The sequence below is a fragment of the Hevea brasiliensis genome, chromosome 18 (assembly GCF_030052815.1).
Source record: "Hevea brasiliensis isolate MT/VB/25A 57/8 chromosome 18, ASM3005281v1, whole genome shotgun sequence".
In the NCBI taxonomy this organism is placed as follows: domain Eukaryota; kingdom Viridiplantae; phylum Streptophyta; class Magnoliopsida; order Malpighiales; family Euphorbiaceae; genus Hevea; species Hevea brasiliensis.
The window spans coordinates 39,642,360-39,655,107 of record NC_079510.1 but is presented as its reverse complement, the minus strand read 5'-3'; the positions used below and the strand labels follow the sequence as shown (position 1 = coordinate 39,655,107).

General features: G+C 30.8%; 1 long non-coding RNA gene across 5 annotated transcripts; it reads right to left on the bottom strand.

Annotated features, from left to right (window-relative positions):
- Nucleotides 1-3,189: 3,189 nt before the first annotated feature.
- LOC110649858 (uncharacterized) lies at nucleotides 3,190-10,902 on the bottom strand. Of its 5 annotated transcripts, none has more exons than XR_002493843.2 (3): nucleotides 10,618-10,884; nucleotides 10,398-10,488; nucleotides 3,190-3,318 (listed from the first exon to the last, which is right to left on the bottom strand). It is a non-coding gene; the product is annotated as an uncharacterized LOC110649858 (long non-coding RNA). The 5 variants fall into 5 exon arrangements; XR_009146039.1 differs by lacking the exon at nucleotides 3,190-3,318 and adding an exon at nucleotides 5,762-7,099 and having other exon boundaries at nucleotides 10,618-10,885; XR_009146040.1 differs by lacking the exon at nucleotides 3,190-3,318 and adding an exon at nucleotides 5,762-6,598.
- Between the last annotated feature and the right edge of the window lie 1,846 nt (nucleotides 10,903-12,748).

Genomic DNA, 12,748 nt, shown 5'->3' with positions numbered 1-12,748 from the left:
GATAAGGATAACGTGAGTCAAGGCAGAGAGGCGACTCACTAAAGGTTTGTACACAATAACTTTTCACCTTTAATTCGCTATTAGAAAATTTATTTGAACACATTTTAGAATAATTTATGTTAAATAATGCCTAGAGAATTATTGTGTTGCCTACTTTGTAAATGGAATTTGAAATGAAAATTGATTAATGTTTTGCATGAAATAATGAATAATATGATTTTGAAATTATTTTTTATTCACACTTGGCATGACAATATCACTATGTGCCTCCTCTGTTTGCGAGGTTGAGATTCGCTATTTTCCTCCCTTTCTGGCTTGCCAGTTTGAGGTTGAGATCAGATGAGTTCTCACATAGCTAACTAGCCACCTCCCTCATTGATTTCGATTAGTGGGGTTGAGATTGCTTTGTCGTGGTGTATAACACGACATTGATCGAAAATTTTGTGTCATGACCTAAGTTGTGTATGAATTGGCAACACTGTGATTTATAAATTATTTTGATAAAATGTTATTATAAAAGTTGACTTCATTCTCATAAATTATGAGTGTGAAATGGTTTAAATATGTGCTTATTGATATATGTTTTGATATTCAACATCTTTAAATTTTTATTATGCACCACTGAGTAAAAGTTACTCAGCGATGGCTTTTATTTGCTGTCACAGATAGAGGAAAGGATAAAGCAGCAGAGTGAGCTGCTCTGGTGACGGGAGGACATTTTGAGGATTTTTGTACGGGTATATTGTTTATACCCTTGTAATTACTTTTGATGTAAATATTTTTGTTCATATGTATCTTTTGTATTAGTTATGCAGTTGTACAGTAAAATTTGTAATAATATTATTTCTAGTTTTCTTTCCTTTGAACTGAGACTTTTGTATATAAATTTAATTAAATGAAATAAATTTGATGTTTATTCCAAATGTGTTGAATTACGAATTGATGAGTATTGAAAATGTATTAAGTTGTATTGATAGAAATGAATTCATGTTGTGTTGAGATTGTGTTGAAATGAGAAATGTTGGAGTTGGGTTTGAGAAAAATACATTGGAAGTGCTTTCTTTTCAGGTTTCGAAGAACTGTTTTTTCAAATTATAGCCGGTACTCTACCAAAATTTTTATAAAATTTGTAAAAAATCATAATTACCAAAATATTTGTTTATGACATAACTCCAACTAAAGGCTTTTAAATAATGCTTTAACATTACTTTATAATTTTAAAATGAATTGAATTTGTTTAAAATCCCTTGTAGTGTATTTAATGAGTTATCATATGTGAAATTTGGTAATTCATTAGGTATACTATGGGATCATATTGTGCCTTACGGAGAGGTAAGGTGTGAGACTATAAACTTAGCTGCCATGGTGGAAAAAGCTATGATTGTCTGTTTAGCACTCTTCCACGAGATAGCTCCTCCAGCAAGCAAATAGATATAGCTTGATGTAGATTTCATGTTATCTAGACTGTTAGTAGTATGCCTTAGAGCATATCATTAAGTATGTATCTTATACATATTTTTATTAATAAAAGGCATTTTCACTTTTTCATTTACATAATATATTTATGTGTAATAGGAAAGGTCCATTGATATTTTGTTAAAAATATTATTCTTAAGTTGTTAAGAATATGAGTGACAGTATTTCTAGCACAAGGTATCATAAATTGGTTCACAATCGAGAATACTTCACAATAAGGACATGACTTATCCAGAAAGATTGTAATCATGTTTGTTCCCCAGTTATTTATATGAGATGTAAATAAGATGAAATGGTGAGTCTCATGCCATATAACAAACATGATAGGTACTTATACATGATAAGTATGCCGAACCAGTGACATTTATAACAAGCACATGGAGTTTACTCTTGTCAATATATTGTCATAAATCATATTAGTGTATATAATCTTTAGACATGAGATAGCACAGTTATCTTGTATATAGGTAGTTTGAGTTTGATACTACTTTCATACTTGTACTGTGTATGGGTATATGGGCATGTGTTGGCTCCTACTAGTTATATATGAAGGTAGGTGTTGATCAAGATGAAATCTGTTACCCTATGTAAATAGGGATAAAATCCTATGTTCATTTAATTATTATTGATGTTTCAAGTTCCTGGCCAGGACAGATAGATTTATTCAGAAAAAAGTTTCTGATGAGAAAATCTTTTTAATCAAGAACTGGAATTAAAAGAGAACATAATATTCATAGCAACTGGGGTTTGACATAAACCATGACTCCAGCTCGAATTGGGATTTTGTAACAGAGAGATTCTAGTGCATGGTAACATATGATTATAGATTCATTTAAGGTAAACCTTATTACTGATTGGGTGGCTATGGCATGCTATGCTAAGTGTTAACCATAGTCTATGAGCTGCATAAAATGATTTAGAGAAATCATTTATGGTAAAAAAGAGTTCTGATGATATTAATCATGTCTCATTGCCAATTAGTGATGAGCCTAGTGAGTCACACACATACACAAGTATTCACCAAATTAAATATAATTTAATTAATTAATTAAAGAGTTTAATTGATTAATTAAATAGGTTTGGTTTGCAATTAGATTGCAAAGTCCCTAACATGGCTTGAAACCAAATCTAGGTTATTGGATGTATAGTATAAGTTAAATTTATATTTAAAGTGTTTAAATATGAATTTAATTATGAGAAATTAATTAATAGAGATTAATTAATTAAGTTATATTTGATATAAATTGATTAGAAGAAGAGAAATAATTATTTTGGGTTGAGAACTCAAAATTAAAACACAAGGGTATTTTGGTCATTTCACATGGTAACATATGGCACCATGAGATGGTGACACATGGAACTACACATAAGCTTGCCATATGTCTTTTAATCATGTAAGATGATCAAAGTCAATATTAAATATAGGTTTGACACTTGGCACAATATGATTGGGTCAATTAAACCTAGAGCCAATCAGAAGGTGACATGTGGCAAGGGTTTTAAGTGGTGACCTAGCTATATAAGGTAAAGGATGAAATAACAAAATATAATCTGCTCATTCATCCAAAGATGTCGCCATCCATGCCTTGCTCTCCCTCTCTTCTTCTTCATCTCAAAACAATTCAAAGAGATTTGACAACAATCTCTTGAATTAAAAATACTAGAAATTGTTTCTAGTGTCCTGTTTACATCTGTAATCTCTCAAAAGGCAAAACTTGAATTTCTAATTGATTAGAAAAGCTTGAGAAGCTGTTCAAGGGGCTGCCATTGGTGATCTTGGTGTGGACAAGCTAGAGAGACAACATCTGGTGTCCTAGGCGCATCCCAAAGGTGCCAAACATACTGTAATGCATAAAAAATGTTAGTGCACTTATTCTTGATCTAATCTAGGGTTCTAATTAATTAATTTGTTAATTCTAAAATCTTAAATAGCAAGTGTAGATCAAAAATATATTAAAAGAGTTTTAATATGCTATTTATCATTGAAATCAAATAGATAAAAATGAATTTTGTATGATGCATGTGACTCTAGATAAAAAATTTTTGAATTCAATGATGTAAACTTGTGTTTTTTATGCTTCTACTCCTTCATTGACATCCTGCAAAGTCAGAGTCTGAATACCCAATGATCTCTAACTTATCCAACCTTCTGTATGTGAGCATGTAATGTTTTGTTCTTTGTAGATACCGCATGACTCATTTTGCTACTTTCCAATGATCTATTCCTGGATTGCTTAAATATCTGCCCAACATTCCAACTATGTACGCAATATCTGGATGCGTGCAAACCTGAGCATACATTAGACTTCCTACTGCTGATGCATAAGGAATCTTTTGCATTTCTTTTTCCTCAAAAGCATTTTTAGGGCATTGTCCAAGACTGAACTTGTCTCCTTTAGCCACAGGGGTATCACCTGGTTTACAATATTGCATGCCATATCTCTTAAGAACCTTTTCAATATAGTCCTTTTGGGATAATCTAAGGATACCTCGAGAGGGATCCCGATGTATCTGCAAAAGTTACATCACCAAGATCTTTCATCTCAAACTTTCTTAATAGAAATCTCTTGGTCTCGTGCAACAATCCTATATCATTGCTAGCAAGCAATATGTCACCGACATATAAAATCAAGAAAATATGCTTACTCCCACTGAATTTGTGGTATATAAAATCATCAACCAAATTCATCTCAAAACCAAATGAGATAACGACTTGGTGAAATTTGTAATACCATTGACGAGACGCCTGCTTAAGCCCATAGATGGATTTCTTTAATCTGGAAACCATTGACTTTGCATCACCTGATACATAGTTTTCTGGTTGCACCATATAAATTGTCTCATCAATATCGCCATTGAGAAACGTTATCTTAACATCCATTTGATGTAGCTCAAGATCAAAATATGCCACTAATGCCATTATAATCCTAAAAGAGTCTTTCAATGAAACTAGAGAGAAAGTCTCTTTATAATCGATGCCTTCTTTCTATGTAAAGCCTTTAGTAATAAGACTTGCCTTGTACCTCTCCACATTGCCCTTTGAATCCCTCTTGGTTTTAAATATCCATTTACAACCAATGGGCTTCATACCTTCAGGCAATGGGACAAGATCCCATACGTCATTATCCTTCATAGACTTAATTTCTTCATTCATGGCATCTTTCCACTTTTGAGAATTGGAACTTTCCATGGCTTAATGGAAATTGATTGGATCATTTTCCATCACACCAATGTCAACATCATGTTCTTGGAGAAACACAATATAATCATCCAGAATCGCATTTCTCCTTTCTCTAGTGGACCTCCTTAATGGTAATGGTTCTTGAAGTTGTAGAGTTTACTCTTCTGGAACAACTTCTTAAGGTTGAGTACGAGGGTCAATGACATTATCTTGATCTGAAGTTACTTCTTGAACAATGTCAAGTATATGAAATTGTTCCTGGTTATTGTCCATAGCAATTAAAGGAATATCAACATATTCCTCTTCAAAGATAATGTCCTTAAGTCTTTCTCCCCCCACAAACTCAACATCCTCAAAGAATCGAGCATTACTTGTCTCGAAAATGGACTTAGTCATGGGATTATAAAATTTGTAACCCCTGGACCTTTCAGAGTATCCAATGAAATAGCAACTGACAGTTCTGGAGTCCAATTTCTTTTCATTTGGTCTATAAGGTCTTACCTCAGCTGGACATCCCCAAATATGAAGATGCTTTAGACTAGGCCTTTTACTTGTCCAAAGCTCATAAGGGATCTTTTTAGTTGCCTTAGTTGGTACTCTATTAAGTATATATTCTACGATCTTTAATGCCTCTCCCAAGAGTGACTCAAGTAAGGTAGAATGACTGATCATTCTCCTTACCATATCCTTAAGCGTTTTATTTCATCTTTTAGCAACACCATTCATAGTGGGTGAACCCGGCATTGCGTACTGTGGGACGATACCACATTCCTCTAGGAATTTCACAAATGGACCTAGACATTATTCACCTGATCCGTTATATCTACCACAGTATTCAACACCACGGTCAGATCTAATGCTTTTAATCTTTTTATTGAGTTGATTCTCAACTTCAGCTTTATAACTTTTGAACATGTCCAGTGATTGCGATTTCTCATGAATGAGATAAAGGTAGCCATATTGTGAAAAATCGTCTATGAACGTTATGAAATATTGTTGACCATTCCAAGAAGCCATAGGGAATGGTCCACAAATATCTGTATGTACTAGTTCCAAGACGTCTGATTTCCTATTAGCACCAAATCTCCTAACATTTTTTTGTTTTCCCTTAATGCAATTCACACACATATTAAAATCTGAAAAATCAATAGGATCGAGGATACCGTCAGAGGACACAAGTCTCTCAATTCTCTTTTTAGAGATGTGACCCATTCTCTTGTGCCACAATGAAGCTGAATTCTCGCTGGTTAATTTGCGTTTTTTACCCATTACATTAACATGCAAGGATTCATTAAATGAAGCAATTGTATCAAGCAAATATAGATTATCACAACCTGATAAAGAACTGGAACCAACCAAATTTGATTTTTGAAAAAGATTAAATTTTCCATTTCCAAATGAACAACAATAACCAAATTTTTCCAATACTGAAATAGAAATCAAATTCCGTCTAAAGGACGGTACAACAAAAGTCTCAATCAAATCCAAATAATAACCAGTTCTTAACAATAATCTAAAAGTTCCAATTGCTTAGACCTCTACTGACTTGCCATCACCAACATAGATGTATCTTTCACCATCACTAGGTTTTCGTTAATTCAGGCAACCATGCATGGACACATTGATGTGAGTTGTTGCACCAGAATCCATCCACCATGTGTGTCTAGGTACTGAAGCCAAATTAACCTCAGAACAAACAAAGTTAAGAAGCATACCTTTCTTTACATGCCATGCATGATAATTGGTACACTGCTTCTTCTTATGACCTGCCACTCTACAGAAGAAACAACCATCCTGAGTTGGTTCCTTATGTTGTTTCTTTTGCGGTGCTATTTCTGTAGCTTCCTATTACTTCTATCTCTTATTGTCTTTCCTTTTGTCCTTTGTGGTGGAGGCCAAGTGAACACTCGGTGTCCTTTCTTGCTTCAATCTATCTTCCTCCTGAACACAGTGTGAGATGAGCTCATTAAGGGACCAAGAGTCCTTTTGACAGTTATAGCTCACTTTCAACTGACTGAACTGTGCTGTAAGGGATATCAAAACCCAATGCACTAACAAGTCTTCAGATAAATCCAACTTGAGTGCCTTTAATTTTGAAGCAGCATCAGACATTTCCATAATCTACTCTCTTATATTTTCTTTGCCTGTGTACCTCATAGAGATGAGCTTTGCTAAGATTGTACTAGTTTCAGCCTTTTCATTCTTAGCAAATCTCTTCTCAAGGTCCTCAAGGAAAGCTTTAGCTGTATCTACCTGATCGGACATAGTTCCACTAAAAGCTTCTGGAATGGCACGCTTAATGACCATAAGACTTATGCTATTAAACTTTTCCCACTTTTCCATCTCCCTCTTTTCTTATCAGTAAGATTAGCAAGTTTGGGAACCCTTAATGCAAGGTCTAGATCCATGACTCCGAGAGTGATCATTAGTCTCTCCTGCCATCTTTTCATTAGAGGTACTCTTATCAGTGAGATTAGTAAGTTTGAGAACCCTTAATGCAAGGTCTAGATCCATGACTCCGAGAGTGATCATTACACTCTCCTGCCATGCGTTAAAATTCATGCCATTTAGCATAGGAATGGAGTTAATACTAGCAGTGATATTAGCAGCAGGAGTAGAAACTGAATTAAGAATAAAACAAATAAAACAAATAAACTCACATAAGTACCCAAAAAAAATGGAATAATAAATTCAAATAATGGCAAACCCCATCTCAAGATATCGGGCACTCCATTAATATTTCATCTTTGGAAAAAATATTAACTTGTAAGTGATATCTTGATATAGTAATCAAACACTGACAATAAGATAACATGTCGAATAATAAATCTTCTTTTAGGCTGATTCATTACTCACATGCAAAAAACAAATAATTATCACGGGTTTATTACCACAAGTGCATATGCAATCATGCTAGATATAGATTTTCCTTTGGTCCAATCAATATTCACATAAATTACATACACTCAACTGTTTATATATTTCAAATAAATTAATTTATTTCCATAGAGGTCACTTTGGCAACATGTTGGATCAATTAATTCATCTCAATATACATATATATACCAATATTCAAATTTAAATCCCAAACAAAATTCCAAAGTTCACTGGACTTTATATAAAAACTCAACCTACTGCCCTTTTTTTATTTTATAAAGGAAGACAACCCAAAAAAAAAAATTGTGTGCAGTCACAACATTTAGAAGGCCAACCAAATTTACTGTACCTTAAACAAATTTAATTTTTATATATACATGTACAGTAGCCAAAGCAATAAAGAAACAAATCAAAGCAACAGATGGTTGTTGCAAATCTCGAAAGTAACAAACCAATAAAATATTTATGTATATATATATATATATATATATATACACACACATACCGCAATATCGTAAATATTAAAGTCCAAGGAAATACCAAAAAACAATGAATTTCATAGCCATTAAAACAAAATATATAACCAATAACAAATATACTAAGGAGATTAATGAAAACCAAATGCCAAAAAATCAAATCTCAATGAATCAACATGAAGGACGCTCTGATACCAATTGTTGTAAAAACTTTAGATTCCATCTAACCATAATCCATCATACCAAATCATCAAGAAATTAAACTGGATGCGGAAGCGTATCTGAATCCATGATACTGATAAAATTTTGCGATCTTGCGCTTCTAGGTCTTCCAAATTGATATGCACGATCAAGAGAAAAAATTCTATCTTTTCTAATGATGGGATATTAGAAAAGAATCATGCCTACAATTTGGGGACCATAATCCTTTTATATCTGGATATATTTTTCATATTTTTAATTTGGCCCATCATAAAATTAGAAACTATATATAGAGTATCTACATATTTAAATCCATACTTTATTATATCATTTAGGCCCATCTTAATTTTAACCAAATTAGATCACTTTTATTATTTGGACCAAACCTTTTATGATAGACATAACATACAATTATTATTAATCTTAATATATACATATGTATATGTCCATAAATCGCAACATAAATAACCAGTCATTGGACTCAAAGCCATCAGAGATAGGCCAAGCATGAGAATCAAGCACAGTTACGACGGAATCAAAGTCTGAAGGGATGATATCATGGACTTTGAGAGGATGTTATGTATAGACTTGAGAGAGAGTGTTCATTGTATGTAACTATGATGACTAGAGCAAATCCAATGAAAGATAGGAAAATAAAAGAAAAAAGAAAAGATCTATGGAGAGGGGAATGAAATGAAATAGTACTCACTACAAGAAATTAAAAAAATATTAACTGAATTTACCGATTAAATATAATGATATTTAGTAGGTAATTTCAGTTACCAACTAATTACTGACTAACTTTGAAATAAAGTCAGTAATTGATTGTCGCTATTAATTATCGACTAAATATTTTTTTGTCAGTAATTATCTACTAAATATATAATCAATAATTTTATCGCCAAACCTTAAGGTAGGAAGGGAGTTAGTTACTTTTTGCCTACTAAAATTGAGTCGGTAATTACCTACTAAAATTATAGTTGGTAATGTGCAAATTTTAGTTGGTAATTTTGTCACCGAACCTTATTGTAGAAGGGAATTAGCTGCTAAAATGATAGTCGATAATGTAGGTTGATTTAAGAAGCATGATCATCACAACATAGATTCATTGAGGTCAATGAGAAAACTGAATGGCACTTTGTTTTGTCCTCTATGCTTGGGTGGCCCAAATTTTTTTCCTTAACAAATCAGAGACAGTTTCTCTCTTTGCTTATCATTTGCAATTCTCTGGTGATTAGGCGTAAATTATGATCTGGTACTGAGAATAGGTCTAAGGCCTAATTGTTCATAAATTTTTTTGTCTTAGTATTTGCTTCTATTTTATGTCATTATACTTGCGGCTAATTCTATCAGTTACATTTACTAGTATTGGGAATAGTTCTAAGAAGCCTCTTGCAATATCCTGTGGTAGTTTGTAACTTGTTAGTTATATTGCTTGCTTCTATTCTGTGTAATTATACTCACGGCTAATGTTATCACACTTTGTTGTTTAGTTGAGTGTTTGTGCCAGATTATTCACAATTCTCAAATTTACATATGATATTCTCTGTCCTTTGAATCTACCTCATTAGAAAATATCTATTATAAATACCAGATAACCATATCAAATTTAAATCCTTTCATTTTGAATCCCTATATATCCAAATGCAATTTCAGTGCTTTTCTCAACCTTCAAATCTACCATCTATTTTCAAATAGTACCAAATCAAATTACATGCACAACCAAATAACCCAAATATAAGCTCCCTAATTCTGACGATTAATTAACTCATGCATCTTAGCATCCCCCTAACTGATGCAAATAAGATTCAAAATTACATGTAGGACAAAAATGCAGCTATGTGTCCAAAGCAAGAGAAGTAAAATATTGCAAAACCAATTAAGAGTAGCAGAATTCTGCAAAAGCATAGCATCAAGGCCACGAAGACGAAATTTGTAACTAAAAAAAACCTACAAATTTAACTCAACAGCATGTCCAAGCATTACACCAAGACAACCGCAAAGCAAAACCAAAACAGAGGTGCAATTAAGGGGCTAAAACCAAAAGTAATATTCTGCAAACCTAGCCAAGAGCAACCAGGATACTATATTCAAATGTCAAAAACATTATATTACTCAGTAACAGAGAAATTTAGTGCACTACTAAAATTTCAACAGAAAAAAAATCAATTAATTGGATTTAATACCTAACCAGAGGATAAGAAAAAATCAATTGCCCACACGTCCTGTTCGTTTCCCAACAATAGCTGCAGTAGCCAAAAGTTTAACCCCTAGCACCTGGAGTATAACGAAAAATCAAAATGAATCCATTAAAATTTTATAAGAAAAAAGAAAATATTTAAAAATAATCACAAATGGCATATTGGATTTCATAAATCTCAAAGCAAAGGGAATTAAATTAAATACCAATGCCCAAAACTAAAACCATTCCTAAATCAGCCATATCCATACCCTAAAAAAATTTTAAATGTAAAAAAACCTAAAATTTGAGTGATAAAATCGGGTAAAGAATGTGAGTTTGGAGCGAGCCACAAATAGACAGAGTGTGAGCGAGGGAGCGAGAGCCAGAGAGTGAGAGTGACAGAAAGAGAGCAAGTGGCGAGAGAGAGTAACCAGAAAGCACGAGAGATTTTTATTTCTTTATTTCTTTCATAACAAATTTTATTTCTTTTTTTTTTCTTTCATAAGAAATTTTTTATCATAAAAAACTCTTTCATAAAGGAAGGGTAAATTTATCAATTTAAATATTTTAGCAAGTAAATTTTTTTATAAGTTTTATATTTTTATATTTTATAATTCAGAGAAATAAATTTTATTAATGCCATACAATAAATATGTTCATTGATATTTATAATATTTTAATTTCGTGATTAATTAATAATATTTTAATAAATAATAATTTTAAAATTGAATCCAATAACTTGAAGTTAATTAAGAGATTAATTACATTTAGGAAAATCCCATTCTTATGATTCTTGCTTTAGTATTTCCCACAAATTATAACAACACAACTAATTTAATGTGTCTAACTAACATGCCAAGAAGAGAAAATTACTATGAAATTGTGTGAATGTAATTACTAAATATTTGGATTATAAGATTCTAAGATTTGAAATTTTGAATGGATCACAAATATTAATTAATTTAAAGCAAAACTTTGAAAAAGTATATATGAATTTGTTTGACACTACCAAAAAAAAATTATATATATATATATGTTCTTGAAATTATAATAAAATATCACTAACTTCATTGATGAATTACGATAAAATATCATTAATTAATTTTTTTTTAATTAGACTCGATGATTAATGCTATCAAGTATATATCTCTATATAAATATATTTTGTATATAAATTTGCTTTCTAATAATCTATACAAAAATATACTTATTTTTACTAATATTAAATTACCTACTAAAATAAATGTAGTAGGTAAATTACTTACTAATGTACGGAATAGGAGCTCATATTTTTAATTTATATTTATATTTCTTTCTTCTATTACCAACTAATTTAATTATAGTTGGTAAATCACCTACTATGCTTTCAATTAGTAATTAATGTTTTAAAATTATATTTCCTTTTATCAAAATAAAAAATTATTTATTACATTATCTACTATTACAAATATAGTAGGTAAATTACCTATTAATAATTGGAATAGTAACTAATATTTTTAATTTATATTTCTTTCTTTAATTATCTACTACCTTAAATATAATCGATAAATTACCTATGACGTTTCTAGCAGTAGCTAATATTTTTAAATTATATTTATTTTTACTAAAATATATAATTTCTTATTACATTACCGACTAACTCAAACGTCGTAGGTAAATTATCGACTAATATTCCTAATAGTAGCAAAAATTTTTAACTATATTTCTTTCTTAAATTACTGACTAACATAAATATAGTAGATAAAATACCTACTAATATTCACAATAGTACTTAATATTTTTTAATTTATTTTTTTTTCTTAAAGTATCTACTATCTTAACTATATTGGTAATTTACCTACTAACTTATTTCTCAAATAGTAGATAATAATTTTGTCCAAATTTCTATTTTCTTTTACCAGAAAACAAATTTTTTACTTTTAGTCACTAAACTACCTACCAATACAAAGAATAGTTGTTATTTTATTTTGTTTAATTTATATTTTCTTTTACTAAAATATAATAATATTTCTTAAATTAGCTACTAAACTTCTATTAGTCGGTAAATTATCTATTATGCATCACAATAGTAGCTAATTATTTTCATCAATTTATATTTTCTTTTACTAAAATACAATAATATTTATTAAAATAGCTACTAAATTTTTGTTAGTCGATAAATTAACTACTATGCCTCATAATAGTAGCTAATTATTTGATCAATTTATATTTTCTTTTGTTAAAATATAAAATTCTTTCATAACTTATCTACTAAAATACATGTAGTTGGTACAATACCTACTAATACAATAAATAGTCGCTAACATTTTTTAAATTATATTTATGTTTAATAAAATACAAAGTTCTTTATCAATT